This window comes from Protopterus annectens, chromosome 17.part0, assembly GCF_019279795.1.
Source record: "Protopterus annectens isolate FY-2018-M chromosome 17.part0, PAN1.0, whole genome shotgun sequence".
Taxonomy (NCBI): Eukaryota; Metazoa; Chordata; order Ceratodontiformes; family Protopteridae; genus Protopterus; species Protopterus annectens.
The window spans coordinates 58136091-58159080 of record NC_056751.1 but is presented as its reverse complement, the minus strand read 5'-3'; the positions used below and the strand labels follow the sequence as shown (position 1 = coordinate 58159080).

The 22990-nt window shown below is 39.8% G+C and overlaps 1 protein-coding gene across 2 annotated transcripts in view; it reads right to left on the bottom strand.

Annotated features, from left to right (window-relative positions):
• RBPMS (RNA binding protein, mRNA processing factor) overlaps nucleotides 1–22990 on the bottom strand; it is a 1623413-nt gene that overhangs the window by 529031 nt on the left and 1071392 nt on the right. The gene's annotated exons all lie outside the window — the stretch shown is intronic.

Here is a 22990-nt window from a genome sequence, read left to right as displayed (position 1 = left end):
GGATAACATAACTATCTTGGTGGGTGATTTTAAAAATCCTGAGGTAGACTGGAAACACCACAGAGTAAATTTACACTATGTGTCATAACTCTTTGATTTACTTAATTTTACGGTCTATGTCAGTTGGTCATCTCTCCAACAATATACAAAAATCTCCTAGTTCTTGTCTTAATAAATGTACTTAATTTAGTCACCAGTTAGGAAGTCATAGAACCATCAGATCATAATATCATAACACTGAAAGTCCTTTTGTTTTGACTTGCACTACAAAAGACAATAATTTATAACTATAATAAAGTTGGTAGTGATGGGAACAGATCTAGTGCTCAACAACTCAGTGGAAGTCAGTACGTGTAACAGATAATGGTAGATACATCTGGAGCCCTTTAAATTTTACTCCATTACCTTTTTTGATAAGAACATCAAGGTTAAAACCTATAAGAAGAATGTGATAAGGTTTCCACACTAGTGAAGTGCAAAACACCTGGAACTATACAATAAAAAATGCACAGGTGTCTAGTTTATAATGAGTTTCAGTCAAATGGTTGTTAAGTATGGGTTCAATATTCTAAGTACATGGCTGAAGCTAGACAGCCAGTGTGCAGATTCCAGTCACTGGAAAAGCCTGTCTCAATATACAGACAATAAGAAAACTTTTTACACATATGTAAAGTCACAATTAAGGTATATATATATATATATATATATATATATATATATATATATATATATATACATACAACAATTCCACTGTTATACAACACTGGGGAAGGCAGAAATCCCAAGAAACAGTGCATAATGACTTAGGGCAATCCTTTATTTTGTTCTAACGTAAGCGAGCAAGTGATTTTGAGTTCATAGATCAAGGACACATGGAGAAACTCCTTAGATCCTGTACAAAATCAAGCTATAGTTACATCTCTCATTCAGTAATTATATCATGCCATACATAATTAATTGGGTTAATAGCTAGCTTTGTGACAGACCTGAAAGAGTACTGGCCATAGGTGAATATTTGCAGAGGAAACCAGTCCTTGCAGGGGTCTCTCTGGGGCTTGTATTGGGCTATGCCCTCTATTTGTTTGCCACCTTTTTTTTCATACACTGAAATATCAGCCTTCAAAATATGCTAACAACTGCAAACTTTGACCAGAGTTTGTATCACCATGGGATGTGCAGAAACTGAATAAACATCTTGAGAAGATTATTACTTGCGATACCCATCTTGGATTGAATATTTGTATCAGTAAATGTAAGGTGATTATCTACAGGAAAAGTAAACCTATTACTAAAAATACAGCCCTAGAGGTAACTTTGTTTATGAAAGATCTTAGGATACTTATAAAAAACACCTTCTCACTTAATGATCATGCTGTAAACAATAGGACTAGGGGTCTGAGGCAGGTTGTCCTTCTGAACAAATCTATGACCATCACAGATGCAGGTACATCAGTAGATGTTTATAACCCAATTAACTTCCAGTTTGTGAGTGTAACAGAACCTTCTGTACATAAACTTTAGTCAGCATAAACATATTTGAATTCACGCTACTAAGAAAATTCCTTCCTTTCTGAACTTGGAACAAGATAAAATATCTGTCTATCCAGCATCATTTATGAGCTTTTCAAGGAAAACTGTATCTGACGTTTACATTTAATGTCAAGCTCCTCAAATTCTTGCCAAATTTGGGAGTATATAACAATCATAAAACACACAGGCACTACACAATGCCATGTTATGTCTTATTAAACTTGACATCAAACTTGGATAAAAAAAAGACAACTCTTTCACAGAGGTAATCCCCTGAATGTGGAATAAGCATTCTTGGATAAAAGAACATCTGACAAAGTACCCCATTCAAGAGAACAATTTACGTGTTAACAGCAGAATGAATATACTGTTATAATATACAGGAGAATGTGTTCCTTGATCGTCTGAACACATGAACAGGAAAATAAATCTATAAATATGACATTATTACAAACTAAGCTTCAAAAGCACATGTTAAACTCAGAAAATACATTTTGTTCTGTTACACTTGACAAAGCAGATTAAAGGAATGAACAAACTCCTGAGGAAGAACAGTGAAATTTCGACAAAATATAGCTACACTGATGTGCTCTTTAAGCTGGCAATACATTTTGTGTTACAATATAAATGAGGTGTTTTAAGTTGAACATAAATTTGTGTTACCATGTGTATGAGATGTAGAGAAATTATGTAAATGAATCTAAGACAGAGCTTCTCCGTCTTTTTCTTCAAAATTTTAATTCCATCATACAATTTCTCCCTTATAACCCTGTGTTTACCACCAAAAATATTTGTTGGCATCATGCAAGCATTACAGTCCTTGTATTTCAGTAATGTTTTTCTTGTAGTCAAGTTCCTTTGGACTAATTTCGAAAGCTGTACATCTTTTGTGACTAGGAACAAAAAACAACATTTCTTTCCAAGATAGGTCATACTACCATTTTCTTAAAGTTAAACATGACAGCAGCATCCCTAATTCTGAAGGCTCTTAATAACAGATCTAATACTTTATTTCCCTTATCCTTAGTTACATCATTAGACCCAAATCTTAAATTGTGCTGGATAGAAACCCCATGTCTTTTAAATCTTGACATGTTAAAAAGACATCAGTTTCAACATCTTGTTGGTAACCACTTGTATCACATCACATTTTGTGTTAAATTCTGAGCCTCATTTCTGTGCTCATTCACTAACAGACTTTAAATAGATACATTATGTTTTTTCAGTCATAGAAGACTTAACCTGTTCTGTAATTATAACCATATTATGACAACTTGTAGTGGGTATTTTGTCAAAAAGGTAGAAAACAATACACAACACAGATCCTTCTGGTACACTTAGACAACTCTGTCCATTTTGAAAAATGACCACAAAACTTCCTTACAGATAAACAGTTAAAAATCCACCTGACCAAATGAGGATTTAACTTAAGACTGATAATAGCTTCTCTACAGGGAACTGAATCAAAAGCTGCAGACAGATCCATTTAAATAGCAGCAACAGAGATGCCCATATCAGCACCTTGACAGGAAAATTTACAAAAACCTGTTCTTTGAGGCCAACCTTTCATAACAAAGTTTACAGTTATATCTCTTAAGGTTGATCTGTTATATAAGAGACCATGTTTGGACAGATTAAGATCAGTGTACTTTTGAGATTCACTCATAAGGTAAGGAGTCACATTTTGAAGCATGCACTTATTACTGATATAAGACTTACTGATCTGCAGTTTTGTGCTATGTCAGAAGAATCATCTATAAGGACTGGTGTAACAAAAGAAATCTCAAGTTCTCTACACCTTTCTGAAGTAATGAGTTAAATAATCTATGGAGAAGAAATACTGTATTTTTCGACACAAACTCATTTGCAGGTACCAAATATGAGGCCACGTTACACGCAGATTTCACCTTAAGAAAGCAGATTTGTATACATCAATGGATAACAGTGAGTGATGAAATTCAGATAAATCTACAGCACAGGGGACTGATTTACCACTGTCAGTCTGATGATGAGTAAGGTGAGTGTTCAACACTTCAGTTATTATATTTAAATCACTGAACCAGGCATTACTGTGTTTTATGGAGCCCTCCATAGAAATGACTATCCATGCAACTGTGAAATAAACAGATGAGACAAAATAGTAATTAGCCTGAATTTCTTCAACCTGAAGTGGTTGTTGAGTATGGAAAATGCAGAAATCAGCATACATTGCTCATGCTTTTTTTAGGAAGGAAAAGAAAAAACAGTTGTGCAAGTTGAATGTGCCATAACAGTAGATGTTTGAATGATCACTGCTGAAGTAGCCTTAGCTACATTGGTAATATCCTGTCAGCGATATAAAGGAAGGCCAACTTCCAAAGCTTCAGGGCACCTACAATGCATCCAAACTGTCAAGCAGCTTGAGTTGAGCTGACTAAAAGACAAGTTTGGGAGTGAAGCCCTTTAGAGCTTTCCTGCCAGCAGAAACAGGGAGGCTGAGCCCTAAAAAGATTATGTTAGGAACATCAAAACATAAATGTCCACACACTGGCATAAAAACACATAAAAAACAAAGGGGATGGAGGGAGCAGCTACTGCAGCAGTGATCATTCAAATATCTGCTGTTGTGGCATGTTCCACCTTATACAACTATACTATGTTCATCTTATTGGTCACTGATCTAATACAGTTGTAACACAAGCATCTTATATAAATCATGTTAATATTCACAAATGACATATAATTACTTACAAAATTCCAGATAGCTGTGTTGCAGTATTTCCCTTTGTCACACAAGGATTACCCATGTCTAGGAGAGAAGCAGGGGCAATCCAGGTAGAAATTTACGGTTTCCCATCCAGTTGTCCAGGTTGTGCTTAAATAGGGTCATGGAGGGAGGTGCTCTGCTTGACATGGATTGGAAGCCTATTCCAGAGGAGTGGCAACCTCTGACAGATGTATCTGTCTCTTCAGCAGGTCCTATTTATGTCACGGGCTAGATTAGGTTCATAGGTAGGTACTAGGCTATCTCCCCGAGGGCATTTATAAGCCTAGCCAGAGTGTGTCGACTTTTGCCGCCCCATTGATTAATTAACTGAGCCTCTATCAAGAAGAGCCAATGAAGTGATCCCAGGGGTGTATTTTCTCTTACCCATCCACTCGTCAAGGCTTCTCTTGAAGAGTGTTAGTGAGGGGCTCTGTCTAATGTAGTTAGGAATTTTGTTCCAAAGCATGGGGAGTCTCTGTGACAGGAATCTATCCCTCCAGCATGTTCTATTTATTGTTGTGGTGAGGTTTAGCTCACTAGAGCACGTGGCTCACAGTGACTTGGATTTCTTTAGGTGGAGCATGTCCATCAATTCTGAGTTGGACATGGCTCTGTAAGTCAGGCAGAGATCACCTCTGAGTAAACAATATGCCACTGAATACAGCCGGAGTTTTTTTCAGTCGGGCTGCATAGGACATATGTTTGAGGCCAGTAATCCTCTTGGTGAGGTGCTTTTGTGGTCTTTCCAGCTGTTGGAAGTGTCTTGTGAGGTACATCCCAAATGGGGCATTGTATTCTATGATGGGTCTGATGAGTGTCGAGTAGAGGTGCACTATAACCTCTTTATTTCTAGATGCGAACCTTTTAGTAATTAGCCTATGTGGTAATTCATGGGTGTTTTGTTTTTCCCAAACGGGATGACTATGCATTTTTTGGCATTTAGCTTGAGGCCATGACTTTGACACCAGGTGTCTGTCTCAGTAAGACCTTTTTGAAGGATGTCCGTGTCAGCCGGAGAGTCAGTTATGGCTCCCAGTTTGCAGTCAATGGTGAACTTGGTTAGCCACAGTCCTCCTGTGTTTGTCTGTACTTCTGAGAAATATATGCCGAACAGTAGGGGTCCTAGAACCGAGCCTTGCGGGACACCACTTGTGACTGGTTTAGAGTCGGACCTGGAGCTTGCTATTCTTACCGTGTGTGTTCTGTCTGCAAGCCAGTTGGCAACCCATCTCGTGACGTAGGGGTTTATGTTCAGGCTGGTGAGTTTTTCTATAATACCCAAGTGAGGAATGGTGTCTAACGCCTTGGCGAGATCAAGGTAGGCTGTGTGAACCACCTCTCCCTCATCTATGGCCTTGGTGACCATCTCAAAGAAGTCAACCAGGTTTAGTAGGCATGATCTGCCCTTAACAAAGCCAAACTGGGTCAGGTCAAGTGTTGGGAGGTTCCCAATGTCTTTGTTAATGAGTTCCATGATGATGTGCTCCATAGCCTTGCAGACCAGGCTAGTCAGGCTTATGGGGCAATAGTTACCAGGGTCAGTTGTGGCCCCTCCTTTGTGGAGTGGAATAACCATTGCTGTGTACCATTCTGGAGAGGCTGAGTTTGAACAGTGTGTTTAGGTGGGGGGTTAGTTTGTTCTGTAGTTCGTGCAAGATGCAGCCTGGGACACCATCTGGCCCCATTGATGCTGTGCTTTTGGCTTTTGAAAGGGCTGTTTTCACCTGTGCTTCTGTGATTTCCAGGACACTACACTTTTCCTGTATTGTTGTGGGCCCTTTTGAAGGTGAGAGCGAAGTGAAATTTGCACTGAATCTATCTGCCAGGATGTTGGCAATATCAGTAGGTTCAGTATATTTTGTGCTATTTTGCACTAGCTCAGAGCATATCTGCGAGTTGCCACTTAGATTCTTGACATAGCTAAAGAAGGCTTTGTGGTTATCTTTCGAATCCTTGGCTATTTTTCTTTCGAAGTTAGCCTTGGATGATTTTATGAGGGACCTTAGTTTCTTACTGATACTGATCAGGGATGTCTTTCCTTCTTGGGATTTGCTTTTTTTTCTGAACTACTTTCCTCCTTCTGTTGTATAACCTATTTATGGCAGGAGTCCACCAGACTGGTTTCCTTCTCTTAGGGGAGTGAGTCTTGGTTTTGCTAGGGATGGCATGATCCATGCATCTTTGTAGGTGTTCATAGAGTGCAATTGTAAAGGATTCCGCATCTTGGGCAGTGTTATCCTTTAGCGTGGGGACTGTGAAACTTACCACCTTTGTCTTAAGTAAGGTGAAGTTTGCTTTAGAAAAGTTTTTCACTGTGGTTTCCTTGGTTGGGGGTGGTGGTGGGGTGTGGACATCCAGGGTGATTAGTTTATAATTTGATCTAACCAGTGGTGGGTTGACCTCTGGTGCGGAACACCTGTCGCCCATGTTGGTGATGACCAGGTACAATATGTTGTGGCCTCTGGTAGGGGAGTTTACCAGCTGATCCAGGGCATTTGAGTTGATAAATTCCAGGAAGCGCTGAGCCTGGGAGTTTGTACTCAAGTAGTTTTCCCAGTTAATGGTAGGGTAATTGAAATCGCCCAATATCAGGGTGTTTGGTAGGACCTTCATGTTTTCCAGTGTCTCCAGAAAGGCGGAGTGGTGGTCCTGGATCATGGAGGGTGATCTGTAGCAGGCCACAATTTGCATTGCAGATTTGCCCGTTGTTAGTTGCACATGGATGATCTCAGAAGTATCATGCTCCACCACTAACCTGGAGGTGTGGGTATCCTTGATGAATATGCATACACCCCCTCCTTTTGTGTTTCGGTCTGTGTTCTGTGGCCGAAATGTGTGGTATGAGTTGTAGCCCAGTAGTGCTGGAGTGCTCTCTGGAGCCTTGAATCAGGTTTCAGTTACTGCACAGATGTCGATGTTCTCCATACTGAGGAGTACTTCGAGCGCATGCATTTTGAGATTTAAACTCCTGGCGTTGAGTAGCATAACCGTCATTTTTTTACTTGAGCTGTTTACAGTGGTGGGTTTGAATTTTGAGCCTTGCCTAAAAATGGCACTATGGGGGCAGCAAGAGCCTTGGCCAGTATTCGAAAGCCAAGGGGTAACAGGTGCAAGAAGTCTCTTGTGAAGCAATGCGGCTTGTCGAGCATGTCATCCCAGGCTGACAGACACTGGATCCCCTTTGAATGACACCAGAAGCTTAGCCAATTGTTGAAATTGATAATTTTTTCTTTATTCTGAGGTATCATTCTTGGTGAGGGCAGGATGCTGGGTCAGGGTCATACCCGCCTGGGCTACATGATCAGAGAGCTCTTCCATGTCTCTTTTCATGTAGTCCAGGGAGGTATGTCTCAGGTCATTCACACCAACATGAACAATGACAGAGTCATATTTGTACTTGCTCTGGAGTGACCTGAGTGCTTGTGTTATGTGGCGGATTCTGGCTCCCGATAAGCAGCTAACAGTAATCTTCTCCTTGTCCAGCCTAGTGAGTGGGGTGTCGGTGAGCCTGACTATTGAGTTACCTATTACTAGTGTGTTAGGTATGTTATTTCGCCTTAAGGGCTGTGAATGTGCAGCACATTGATTTTGTGTTTTATGTGTTGTCTGGTTTGTGACGGGAGATGCAGGTTTTGTGGGTGTCTGCTTTGGAGCTCTCTGATGCTTTTGCAAGTTTTTATTTAGAGCCTCCGAGTATGATTTTGTGTATTTATGTGTATTTTTTGCCAGTGCTGGTTTAGTAGGTCTATGTGAGGCTGGAGGTGTGGTGCAAGTGTTAACCTTCTCCTCATGACTGTCTGTTCCAGTCTTGGGTGGAGAGACCTTAGCCTCCAGTTTGGCTGTATAGCTGCATCTCTTGCATATGTTAGTGTTTTGTGGTACGAGGAGAGGGCTTTCTGTGTACATGAGGCAGTTGTAACATTGCCTCAGGATACCCAGATTCACCAGCTGGACTGGAGAGTACACCTGGAGTTGCCCTTTGGTCATGCCTGAATAGTAGGGTGAGCTGCTTAGTCACTTGGTTGGTGAGGGGTGGATAAAGAGCCTTGCCCTGCTGGGCAGCCAAGTGTCGGGGTATATTAGTGCTTGCTATTAAGTCTGAGCAAATGCTGGACTGTAGGATGCTTTTTGAGTGCTTAGGTTCAGAGTTAGACTAGTTTCATGTGAAAAACTGAAGAGGAGACTTAGTGGAGCTGGGAATAATTTAACCCTAGCTAACGGCGCCCAAAACCGTGCAAATGCGTTTTTTAAACTACTAACTTCTGGGCTGGTACCACTCTTCCAGGGACAGATGGCTGCTCAAAGTTCCCCTCTCTCACAGGTGAACAGAGAAACCTCCCTCTATCCAAGTAAGGTACTGGCAACTCAGAAACTTGTAACACAGCCCTGAATTCAGCACTAGTCTGAAAACTGGACTATACTAGCTTAGAAAGGCGGGAAACAAGAATTTTTTTTTTTTTTTTTTTTTTTTGAAAAGATAAGGCAAAAACAGTAAAAAGTACACTTAAAACAGCTTTAAATGACTACGAGCAATCAGAAAAGGCTATCACATTTTAGTGTGTAGCCTACAACAGTTAAACAATTTATTTAAACTAAAAACAACTTTTTAAAAGTGCAGGCAGTCAAATAAGTACAGTATGTGAAAAAAACAAGCTTTTAAATCACAATAAGTGCTAGAAAAATCAGTGTTTAGGCAGAAAACAGTTAGGTACAGCAAGAAAATACAGAAAACTGATAATCAGTCACTCCAAAGACTCTTTTAAGCTAGAAGGCTTGTATCAGTTTAAGGCTTTCTAGTGCTTTCCAGTAGGTTAGTTATAGAAAAGATGGGAAACAAGCGCAGATGTGGTCTTTTAAACCAGAAAGTTGAAAGAGATGGACAACTTCCCGAATGATCAATAAACTACAATTCCTGGACCAAGAACCACTCCTCTTGTGGTAGACAGGCTACCTAGTACTTACCACTCCCACTGATAAGATAGAAGGCTGCACTCCAACACAAAGGCTTGGAGGGCTCAGAAGCTTACAAACAGTCCTGGATACAGCAAATCTGTACCTGGACTAGACTAGTTACGGGAAAGGTGGGGATCAAGCGCAAACACGGGCTTTAAAACCAGACAGTTGAGAGAGATGGAAAAACTGCCCAAACAGCCAATAAACTACAATTTCTGGGCCAGAACCACTCCTCTTGTGGTAGATAGGCTACCTAGTGCTTACCACTCCCACTGATAAGCTAGAAGACTTCCCTCCAACACAGAAAGGCTTGCAGGGCTCAGAAGCTTACCAACAGTCCTGGATACAGCAACTCTGTATCTGGACTAGCCTAGTAACAGGAAAGGTGGGAAAGAGCGCAAGTGCAGCTTTTTAACCAGAAAGTTGAAAGAGATGGGAAAAAACTGCCCAAACGGCCAGTAGCTACAATTTCTGGGCCAGGAACCACTCCTCTTGTGGTAGATAGGCTACCTAATGCTTACCACTCCCACTGATAAGCTAGAAGGCTTCCCTCCAACACAGAAAGGCTTGGGGGTCTCAGAAGCTTACAAAGAGTCCTGGATACAGCAAATCTGTACCTGGATTAGACTAGTTACAGGAAAGGTGGGGAACAAGCGCAAACACAGACTTTTAAGCCAGCAAGTTGAAAGAGATGGAAAACTGCCTAAACAGCCAATAAACTACAATTTATTGGCCAAAACCCACTCTTCCCATGGTAGATAGGCTACCTGATGCTTACCTCTCCCACTTATAAGCTAGAAGGCTTCCCTCCAACACGGAAAGGCTTGGGGGGGATCAGAAGCTTACAAAGAGTCCCGGATACAGCAAATCTGTACCTGGACTAGACTAGTAACAGGAAAGGCAGGAAACAAACACAAACACAGGCTTTTGAATCAGAAGGTTGAAAGAGATGGAAGAGCTTCCCAAATGGCCAATAAACTATAATTTCTGGGCCAGAAACCTCTCCTCCTGTGGTAGATAGGCAGCCTAGTGCTTACCACTCCCACTTATAAGCAAGAAGGCTTACCTCCAACACAGAAAGGCTTGGGGGGCTCAGGAGCTTGCAAACAGTCCTGGATACAGCAAGTCTCTATCTGGACTAGACAAGTTACAGGAAAAGCAGGAAACAAGCTAGGAATTTTTTTTTTTTTTTTACAGAAAAGCAGCTAAAACAGCAGTAAATACAATTCAAATGCAGTGCAGGCTAGCATATGTGTATCAATATTACAGCAAATACAGTTTAATTAAATGCAATTAAATTAACAAATGACTAAAAACAAGTGCAGAAGGCATTAAATTAGAAGGCTACTAACAAGCAGTAATAAGTGTAGAGTAAGAACAACTGAACAGATAGCACACAGAACAGCAACTAAGACAGTTACAGTAAGAGCAGCTGAATATATATATATATATATATATATATATATATATATATATATATTTTTTTTTTTTTTTTTTTTTGAGGGAGGGAACACAGCAGGATTAGGAGGCTACAGGGGTTGTCCTTCTCAAATGCTCTCTTTGTACACAGTAGGAGTGCCTGAAATCAGAATATGATCTCACTGCGCTCAGTTGAGTGAGCAAATGAGATAGGCCCAGAAGAAGTATCCAAATACAAACTTACAAGAGGGGCGGGCAGTTTCAAAGCCACCAAGATTAACACCAAGACAACAACAGGGAGGGTGGCTGGGAGAAACACAGTGGAAACAACAAGAGACAGAAACAATACAGCACCACTATAAATAATAGGCAAGTGTATAAATACAGCACAGTGCAAATTAAATTGAAAAAAGTGTACTTATCAGTTTGGAATAGATTCCAGTTCTGCAGCTCACAGCAAATCTATCATCTCTCCAACAGTTCACAGAAATGAGGTCCCTGAGGCCCCCACAGATTGAGGTCCCTGGAAAGGGTGACTCTAGTCCTATTTGACTTACAGATGTGCAGCATTTTCATTAGATTTGGATCAGAGATAGCCCTGTAAGCCAGACATACATTGCCTCAAATCATCTCTATGCTACTGAGTACAGTGATATCGACTTCAGTCTGTCCACATAAGACATTTGCTGGAGACCCTGAATTTTCTTAGTTAAAAATTTCTGAGGTCTCTCAAGCTGCTGTAGGCATCTGGTACAGTAGATACCAAAGGGAGCATTACATTCAATAACATGCCAGATGAGAGATGAGTAGTTGAGTACAGGGGAGTTATAATCACTTTTGCTCTTGAGGTGATGCCTTTGCTAATCAGGTTAGCGATGTAGAATGCCTTCCTCACCACAATAGACGTATGGTGGTTGAAGTTGAGGTGACAGTCAACTTGTATTATCCGGTCTCTCACTACTGAATTCGTACTTAAGATATTATTTTATAATCAGCAGGGACATTGTTTTTACTGAAGGGAATGATGAGGCATTTTTTAGCATTTAGTTTAAGACCATGTCTTTGGCACCAATCACTGCTCTGTGTAAGCCCCTTTTGAAGAACTCTGACATTGTTAGGGGATTCAATGATAGCACCTATTTTGCAGTCATCTGCAAACCTGGTTAGCCACAGCCCCTCTATATTAGCCTGGACTTCAGAGAAGTATATGTCAAAACAAGAGGTGGCCCAGCAATGACTGTTGTGGGACCCCACTGGTGACAGGTCTGCTGGTAGAGGTGAAGTCTTCCACTCTTACTCAGTGTTGTCAATCTGTGAGCAAGTTTGCAACCCACCTGACAACATAGGAGTTGATATTCAACTGAGTTAGTTTGGCAATGATTCCTGAATGTAGGATTGCATCAAAGGCCTTGGCAAAGTCAAGACAGGCTGTGTGCACAGCTTTGCCTAAGTCTATGGCTCTGGTCACATTCTCAAAGAAGTCCACTAGGTTTAGCAGACATGACCTAGCTTTGACAAAACCAAACTGGGATGGATCTAGGCTTTGGAGGTCACCTACATCCTTATTTATGAGATCTATGATGATTCGTTCCATTGCCTTAGAGATTAGGCTGGCTAAACGTATGGATTTATAGTTACCTGGGTCTGTTGCTAAGCCACCCTTGTGAAGGGAGATAACAGTCACTGTTTTCCATTCACTGGGGACAAAGTCAGTGCTCAGGCTGTGGTTGAATATAGTGCCTGGTGCAGTAGCTACATCTTGTTTAAAAACATTAAGAATACAGCCCAGAATTCCATCTGGTCCCGTGGAGGCTGTGTTCATAGTTTTGGAGAGACCATTGATGATTTGCTCTTTGGAGATGCAGGGAGGAGATGATGTTGAAGACATGGTTTGTGGAATGCTAGGGGGGGGGGGGGGGTAAAATATTTGCCAAAGCTGTCTGGTAGCAGGTTTGGAATTTCTGCAGGGTCATTGTGAGCAATACCATCCACAATCAGTTCTATACACATCTGAGTCTTACCTTTTGGTTGCAGATGTAGCTGAAAAAGGCCTTATGGTTATCCTTCACTATTTTAATCATAGTTGCTCTATGAAGATTTTACAAGTTCTCTTATTTGCTTGTTTAGGCCAAGGAGGGTGCTCTTCCAATCCTGGATTCTCACTTTTGTATTTTTAGACAGCAGCTTCTTTCATTATTGTATAATCTATTAGATGTTAGATGTCCACCAGGATGGTTTGTTTTTTCTTGAGACTCTTGCTTTAATCCTATCAGACCAAGTTGTGTCTATACATTTGTGTAGATGTTTATACAGGGCATTGGTGTATACCTTAATATAGCTGTCAATGTCATCTATGGAAACTGGAGCTTGGAAGTCTATTATACCATCCCTTAGGAGGGTACAGTTAGCTTTGGTGAAGTTTTTTAGCCTGATCTCTACTTTGGGGAGTTAAGGTGCTATTGCTACTTCCAAACTGACTGATTTGTGGTTGGATTTAACCAGTGCGAGCCCTACACTTGAGGCGTTGCATCAGTCACTGATATTGGTGAGGACCAGGTTTAGAATACTATAGCCCCTTGAGCAGTGGTGCACTATTTGTTCCAGGACATTTGAGTTAACAAAGTCCAGGAACTTTTGTGCAAGTGAGTTTGGGCTCATATAAGATTCTCAATTAATGGAAGGATGGTTGAAATCACCCATTACTAGGGTATTAGGCTGTACTTTGATTGTCTCATTTAGGTCTAAACAAACTGTGTGGGCTTCTTGGGTCATGGAAGGGGACGTGTAACTGACGATGACATGAAGGGGAATCTTACCACGATAATCTAGACTTGGAGTAACTCCATAGAGTTATCTTGTCTAACCAGTCTAGAGGCATAATTATATTTAATGAAGATAGATACTCCACCTCCTTTGGTCCTCACACCTTCAATTTGTGATCTGAAAGTGTGGAAAGCATTGTAGCCTTGCAAGGCTGTGGTACTTTCTGCGGTCTTGAACTAGGTTTCTGTGACTGTATAGATGTCAACGTCTTCCATGGAGAAGAGTGATTCCAGAGATTGCAGTTTCTGATTTAAACTCCTAGCATTTAGCAGCATGACCCTTTATTTTTTGTGTTTGATATTTTCATGTCGGGAATTTTGTTTTTGTGACTTTGCCTAAAAAAGGCATTATGGGGAAGGCAACTGCCTTAGCCAGCAACCTAAAGGCTAGAGGTGCCACATGAAGTCCATCTCTGGCAAATCAGCGTGGTCTATCCACTACATCATCCCAGGCTGACAGAAAGTGGATCCCCTTAGAATTACACCAGAAACTAAGCCAATTACTGAAGTCAATCATTTTTTGTTTATATTGCGGTATCCGCCTAGGTGAGGGTAAAATGCTGCTCAAAGCTAGGGACATACCTGGTTGGGACACATATTCAGATAGCTCAATTATGTGTCTCCTCATATAGTCCAGAGTGGTATATATCAAGTCATTCACTCCAACATGAACTATGACGGAGTCATAACGGTATTTGTTGTTGAGAGACTTGAGTGCATGTTTGATCTAATGAATCCTTGCACCAGACAGACAGCTGATTGTAACCTTCTCCTTGTTTAACCAGGTGAGTGGGGCATCTGTATGTCTCAATGTACAGTCACCTATAACTAAAACATTTGGAATAGATGTGCATTGCCCTAAGGGCTTATTTGGTGAGGCACAGGTGCTACTGTTTTTATGTGTAGTGGATGCTTTTAGTGTTGTTTTAGGTGCAGCATGTTTATGTTTTGGAGGCCTCTGGTGTTTAGGTAGGTTTCTGGACAGTACCTCCGTACATGAAGGTTTATGCATTGGGTGCATATTAGTGTTTGAGCTGACAACCTGTTTAGTGTTGCTGTTCTGAGCAGTAGAGACCAGTGATTACAGATTCTTATTGTAGCGGCATTTCTTACAAATTGTACTTGAGTGATTTAGGAGTAAGGGGTTGTCAGTGTATATGAGGCAGTTGCTGTACTAGCTCAAAAAAAACATGTTAACCAAGCTAGCAGGAGAAACAGAAGGAAATTGGCAGTCCATAATGCAAGGTTTGAAACTGGTATCTCCACAAATAAGGAGAAAAAGATGAGGATATCTGGTAGAGGGCTATATTAGGGGAGCCAACCTATGGGGTGTACAATAAGAGGTCTATAAAAAGAGGATCTATAGGGTCTAATGCTGATAGGTAAGAGGTAAAATAACTGCTGGATGGTTCACTGAACAAATGAGAGCTGTTTAAGAACTGTTCTTCTAGGCAGCAGCTGCTTCTATGGAAAGATACTTCTATTGGCGCTTTTACGTTTATAAATGCCAAGAGTTACCCCCTGTGAGTGGTGGTGCACTATGTGCAAACAAGAGCAAAGCAGCTGATACAAAGAAACCAATAAAAATGCTCAAACTGAGCCCTAAGCCAGTGAAATAGCTCAAAATTAGCTCTAAACCAGTACCCTTCAATTAGATAGTCCTACTGTACACTCCTGCCACGAGGGTACAGTGGGGGCTTCTCCAAAAGAAGATGTCTTGATTTTTAGTGCTCAATCCTCAAACAGAACTGGATTCACCTGGTCTGAATGCAATGTATACTATGGCCACTACTGCAATGGAAAAACAGAATTAAAGCAGAATGCTTTTTTTTTTCTTAAATTAAATAGGCAACAGAGTAGAAAGCAGCACAATTTATTTCTTAAATTAAATATAGCAACAGAATAAAACAGTAGAACAGATCTTTTCTTAGATAAGTAAAAGCAGCAGTTGGCGTGAAATACAGTCAAGTGCAACAAATGCAGTAGTAAAATTGAAACTTAGCATTCAATGTTCTCTTGGATGGTTTGGTATGATCAGAGGAGCACAGGCTGATTGCCTAACTCTCTGCAGCCTTTGCAGGACAAGCACCACCCATGCAAATGTAGTCCTTAAGTAAAATACAAGAGCAAAGCAGGTAATACAAAACCAGTGAAAATGCTCAAATTGAGCCATGAACCAATAAAATAGCTCAGACTGAGTCCTGAACCAATGAATTAGCTCAGACTGAGCTATCCTTACCCTTTCTTTCCTATCTTCCTACTGGCATAGTGCAGTAATATCTAGAAGTGTTAACCACTTTTATCCATCTTACTTTTACAAGTCTGCAACATCTAGGACAAGACTGCTGATTACTAGAGAGCTTACAATGCACTTCTCAGAAATCATTTTAGGATTAGTGCTTCTGCTTTGCTTCTGTGGATTACCAATCACTGGAAAGCCTGATAACTGCTTTTTAGGAGACAGTTTGGAATTAGTGTTACTTATTTGCTCCTGCTGAGAAAAGTCACAGTAGGTCACTGATTCCTGACTGTCTCTGACTGGGCAATGTAAATCATACTTCCCTGATTTGGTCTGTTTGCCATTTTGGTGGAAACTACTTCAGTTTTAATTCTGGATTGTTGTGCAGCTTGTTACTCTTGTGTTGAGCTGCTAAACACACTAGCCAGGGCATCTGCCAGGAGGAGGCTACACCAAGTCTGTAGACCCCTGCAGCATCTGGGATAAGAATGCTGATCACCAAGGCCTGTAATACACTCCTCAGGAGCCAGGTTAGAATGAGTGCTACTGTTTTAAGTCTTCCAAGATTCAATAGGGAGGGATGACGGTTTGTTTAGATATGCCTCACAGAAAGCAAGTGACAAAGACTGGGTGTGGAAGTTGGCTATGTTATGGTATGGTAAGGAATTCTATGTACTATGAAAAGGATATGGAGAAGTTAAAGGTCATTGTCCTGGCTTACCAGTTGGGGGTGAGGCAATTTCTTAGGAATACAGATAAGCCTCCTCTAATAAAACTCTCATTTTCCATTCTGAGTCAGAAAGAGTGGCAGACACTGAAACACAGCACTGCTGTGGTGCTCTCGCTGTTCTGAAACCATGTTTCAGTAATTATGCAGATATCTATATTTTCAAGAGTTAAGATGTGGACAACACCCTCTCATTTGATCACCATGTTTACACCATAGTCAGGAAATCCTTCTATCTGGCTCAGGTAATTAACAAGGGAATATCTTCAAGAGCCAAAACAGTTATCCTGCCACAGAATTATTCCCTTATCTGTCCTGTCATAAAATACAGTTCCCTCTTTGGCATGTACAAATCCAAGTCAACTGTTATGATCCCTAAGATTCCTAATCAAAAAATTAAAGGTGTTAAATCCTTAACCTATCTTGAAAGATTAGCATGACTCTCCCTATACTCAGTAGTTGACCAGCTGCCTTGGGATGACCCATGTCTAGCTTTTCAAACGATGAAAGACTCAGTTGTACCTGACCTCCTATTTCTTCTCAAAAACAATTCCCCTTCAAACATCTGCACTATGGAGGTAAATGTACACCAAAACAATAGCAAGACTTGCTAAAGGGATATGTTCCTAATATAGCATATTCCCAGCCTATGGAATAAGATGCCACTAGAGATCAAACAAAATACTACTCTGGCTACCTTTAAGCAGTAGCATAGCCAACGTGGGGTTAAGGGTGCAGCTGATCTTCTGATCCCAACCCCTCTTCAGTATAAATGCTTTTTTTTTTTTTTTTAATTTTTGGTTAAAACCGACTGCTGCAGCATTCCCTGCTTGTTATAAGGTGTAGCAACTGCTTGCTACATTGCTGCATTTACTGCTTGCTTACACTTTAAAAGAAGAAAAGTGTTTTTTTTTCTTTCTATTCCTGGTGTGCAGTTGATATAATTTTTAAAAAAAAGAAGAGCTTTTTTCTTTTCTCAGACAAGCTTTTTTTGGAGGGGCATCAAGTAATGTGTTTAAGGTGAGATGGTTTATGGTAGCTAAGCAGTATTAAGAAATTGACACGGGTGGCAAGAACTTTTAAATTTGTCTACTTAAAGGTGTATATGGCTAGGCAGGATCTATGTTCAGTCATCAAATAAAAATTTCAGTGAGTGGCTAATAATCAAACTTTAAACATCGAAAGTTTAAATTACCGAACACGTTTATCTTCAAAAATAAAATCATCGAATGGCAATAGTTGGCCAACATCGCAAATGTCTGATGATGCTGTGCACCTTGTTAACCAAGGTGGGGGCCCCCTAACTATATATATATATATATATATATATATATATATATATATATATATATATATATATATATATATATATATATATATATATATATATATATATATATATATATATATATATATATATACACACACACCAACTCTGAGATTGCACTACAGTGGGGAATAAGGAAAATTTATAAAAGGAATTGTTTAGCTTACCTTATGCATCACAGTACTTCCTGTTTTTTGGCCAGTTATGGCCATTCAGTGATTTTATTTTTGAAGATAAGCGTGTAAGGTAATTTAAACTTTCGATGTTTAAAATTTAATTTTTAGCCGTTTGCTGAAATTTTAATTTGATGACTGAACATAGCCTAAGCTAGGCATTATATTGTCCCCATGACTGCTTGCCTAGTATTATTCCTGTTTCCTATGTTTAATAGACTTTCTTGAAATTGACTTTATATAAAATAATTTATATTCTCTGTCATGCCATCTGTTACTTTATTAGTAATTTCTGATAACAGTCTTTTGAAGAGGCAGCCTGCATTGCCATGTCCTTTACGAGTCATAGGTTCATAGAATATTATTAGGTATCTGTTATTAGGTGACAGACTAGTGATGCCCTTATAGTCATAGCTGCAGCAATCCCCCTGGTACATCCAGTTACTTTTGACATTCTACATTCAAATAATGACAGTAACATACGTGATTGCCCACCTCTGGATATGTGTTACTGCTGGTGTCAGGCAGGCGATTGTGCATAATGAATAAGATCAGCAATGGTTTACGGCCTGTAATCAGTTTAAACCATTTACCACAAAGGTATTGGTAGGACTTCTTTAGTCTAAGAATCAAGGATAAACACTCTTTTTTTTTAACTTGTGAAGATGGCTTCCCTGATGCAGAAACTGCACTGAAAGCATAAACTACAAGTCTTTCTTCACCTGAGGGTATAGCATGTTGAATCACTGAACCAACACCTTATTCAGAAGCCTCACAATCTAGTGTAAGGGCCTTTGTCATAAGGCGTCAACACTACTAGTTATTAATGCTTACTTAGGGATCTCTATGCACTGCTTACAGACCTTACTTAGAGATTACTGTACAATGCTTAGGGATCTTACTTAGGTATTACAATGCAGTACTGTAGGATCCTGCTGCATTCATCCTGACTGTACACATTGGAACTGGGAGAATCTTATGATCCAGGAACATACCACACACACTGTCTTCAGCTTTCCCTTGTTAGGCAGAATAAGTACTCTGGAAATTATTTGTATATAAAGTTCTTCTCTACAAGCTGGCACACTCTTATTCAATCTACATATGTATGTATCGGAAAAAAATCAAAAGCTGGCAATCTAGTTTGTGTGGGACAGACAAAGAAGAAAGGGTAGTAATCGCACCTTACCTACTCACAGAACTGAAAGAAAGGATTATTTGAATTATGTGCCTTTGCACAAGCACTGACTATGAATCAATTTCTACAAATCAATCCCATTTACAAACTGTCTGCTTTGCGCAAGCACTGACCATTAATCAATTTCTACAAATCAATCCCATTTATAAATTGCCTGCTTTGGTCTGGGAAAGACAAGTACCTCCCACACAGACCCTCTCCCCACACTATCTGTTGATATGGTAACCATCTCTTAGCCAGTTTAACAAATTGTCATGTATTGCCCTGTGTTAATAAAGCTTTAACAATACTTAATGAGCCTGTAAGGTTATTTCAGTTACAACACACCCTATGGAACCATATTAAACTATGAAATGACAGTAAGGTGTTTAAGTGGGTGGAGCAGGACAGGAAAAGAATTTCCACAACAGCACAACAGCTGATTTACTGCAGCTAGCTGCAGGTAGAAATATGATAGTTACCTTTGCTTTTTAAAGGAAGAATATTAGCAAGCTCACAGTGGCTGTCTGGAAATACCTGCAAGTCATGACATAACACTCTTAAAAGCACACCTGCAAGTCATATGACACTTTAAAAAAATAAGTCATGGTATGACACTCTTAAAAGCACACCTGCAAGTCATGACATAACACTTTTAAAAAAATACCTGTAAGTCATGGCATGGTACTCTTAAAAGCACACCTGCGAGTCATGACATGACACTCCTACAAGCACACCTGCAAGTCATGACATGACACTTTTAAAAAAAATAAGTCATGGCATGACACTCTTAAAAAAAGCACCTCGAAGTCATGACATGACACACTTAGTTCATTTAAAGAATCTTAGGTAGGTAAATTTAGCCTTTAAAAAGCATGAGGAGAAACCCATCTCACCTTAAACACAGAAGGGATTTAAAGCACATTTTTATAAGTTAGCAATTTTTCACAAGATTGTTAGCATATATATTCAGGCATTAAGAGTCATCTAGGTGCCATTACCATGGAGGTTTCACGGGCATGAACAACACCAAACAGCTGCATCTAGAGTTCTTGTGGGTAGTGAAGAATGCTTTGTGTATCAATTTTTTTCTGATCTGACCTACATTTTCTATATCAGTACAACAATGTAATTTCCTCTTAATGAGTTTGTACATCTTCGATTTATGGAATCTCCCACAACAGATGCATATAGACTTCTTTACAGGTGATACAGGATCCTCCTACAGGTTGTCTCAGATCTTGCCATTTCTCAAGTGGAGTAAGGTATATCTCTGAACTGCATGCTACCAAAGAAATCACTTAGTTGGAAAATTTTCCTCAGTCCAGTTCATGTAACAGTGTGCATACGAAAGTTAAATATTGTTTAAAATTGGAGTTAACATAATTATGGATGCATAAGTATGGGATATAGACCCTATGCAGGGTGCAGAGGGCTTTTGCCAGAATTTCTGCAGATCACATTAGAGAAGGTTTTGGGTACTTTTTGTATCTGTCACTGCAGTTAATATATATAGAGATAGAGGGGTACAGGATGCAGTGGGGATTAGCCCCCCCCATGAAAATGTAATCAGGCTGAGAGGTTACTAGAAGGATCAGCACAAAGCAGAGAGACTACTGATCTGCTTCTTGGCATGAAAGAGTGGCAATGGTACTGCCTGCTGTGCTGAAAACACTGTATGCATGTTACAGTGTTGACTATGGGCATGTTTCTATCACCTTTCAGGGCATACAGTAATTTCTATCATACTATACATGGAATACATAAGCACCTCTCTTATACAGCAGCCTTTATGTAGGTTAAATATGTCACCTGTGTAATTCAGCACCATGATCATGTGGAGTCACTCATCTGAGACTCATGAAGTGGCAGCCAGAAAGTCTGCATTGTTATATAATAGATGTGAATGGAAAAGTAATGCCATTATGACTGCAGTAGACCTTTCCTGGTTATTCTTATGGATGCTAAGAACACTAACAATACTACCATGAATACCTTCTGCATTGTTTCACACCAAGAAACTGTTGTGCAGTTGCCCTGCTTTGCAGTGATCCATCTAGTGGCCTCTGTGTCTGATTCCTGGAAAAAACACTGCTGTCAGTTGTTATGCTGGGTTTTGTATGCAGTTTCAACAGAATGTATTGATGGACCGAATGACTGCATTTTTACATCAATGATTCAGAGCAGGCCTTCCTCATTTACCCTCAATCACGCATTGAAAACAAAACTGAAAGAACATTTTCAAGAAGAAGTAACTTGTTCTTACTTTTGGGTCAGTGGGTTATTTTTAAAGCTCATGAAATCATCTGCTGCATGTCACCTTTTACTATTCAATAATCCATGACTCAGTGTCAGTGATGCATGATTTACTCATGGCTGGGATGGTTTAATCACAAAGTGCACAACCTAAGTGATTAAGCTAACCAAAGGTAAATCCTACATTACTCACATGTAGGTGTGGATTATAGCTATTATAACATGCTATTATTGTAGGAAAAAAATCTTAACTTTTATAAATAATGTCATTGCTTAAAAGGACTTTAATGCTATTTTGCCATTTGCTTGAAGTCTGAGGCATAAAAGGTATGTACTGCACATGCTCTATGGCTGCCTAGAAGACTGCTGTGTGCATTTATTTTTGGTATTTTTGTGAGTAGTATATATGGTTCAAGTGGTATACTTATCTGTCTGGATTTTCAGAGAATGGGTAGATCTCTGCCTTATATTTTTAATACTTCTTCATAAAAGTTGAGGTTTTCTGACATATCATTGAAGAATAAAGTCACTAAATATTACAAGACTTGAAGCTTTTGGGAGGTTAGTGCCTGTGAGTTAAGCAGTGAAGCTACTTGCTCCCAGCATCACAATCTGAGTTTTTAATATATTGTATTACTAAGCTGCTAGAAAACATAAAGAGAATTTGGTACTGATGCACGTTATTCGAGATGCTTCTCTACTTCTAAGTGCAACAACCAGTTATTAGATGCTTCAGTTTCCTGTTCTTTGACTTGATCTGTCTGCTTATTATTTTTTAACTGTGTAGATGGGTTGATTTCATGTGGATCCATTTCATCTGTGGCTGGAAAAGTTTACTCTCGAGGGAAAGTTTTTTTGCAAGTTAAATTCTCTGACAGTGGCACAAAGAAAATCTGGGGAATATTTGATTTACAAATCAGTCAGCATACATTTCTGCATACTGATGTCCTTTTATTGTATAATAAGAATTGTACAGATGAAATTGTAAAAACTGCTGTAAACATTGTTCACAGTTACTGTAGATATTGCACTGGCTTGTTGCACACGTTTCTATAACTTCTTACTCCTTTGTAATGTATTTTGTTGTTGTATTACTGCTCATCTTGAGCCTTTGACCAGCCCACTTACTACGTTACCAAACTGCAATAATTCAGAGGCATACCTACCTCAATCAGTGCCCTGTGGCAATACCACAAGCCAGTGGCCCAGCCCAGGTAGCTCTCCAACTGAACATAAAAAAAGAAAAAGAAATAAAAGCACTTCCCTGTGATAACCCAATCACTATATTTTGTTGATTTGATTATTACAGTTACATCTATGCCCCTACATCTAGATAAAAAAAAAAAGTTCACAGTAATAACAGTTACATCACCCCCCCCCCCCCCACACACACACACACACACACCTAGCTCTTTCACTGAAGAGGAAGAAAAAAAAAAACAGTTCAAGCTACATTGTAGCTATCAGGTTATTACAGTTAGTACCTCCACACCCCCAGAGCTACCTCTATCATTGAAAAGAAAAAAAAACATGATGATGATGATGATGGATGGCCGATTGCACCCTCCCAATACTTTGTGCCTGAGGCGATTGAACCTCTTGCCACAACCTAGCTACATTT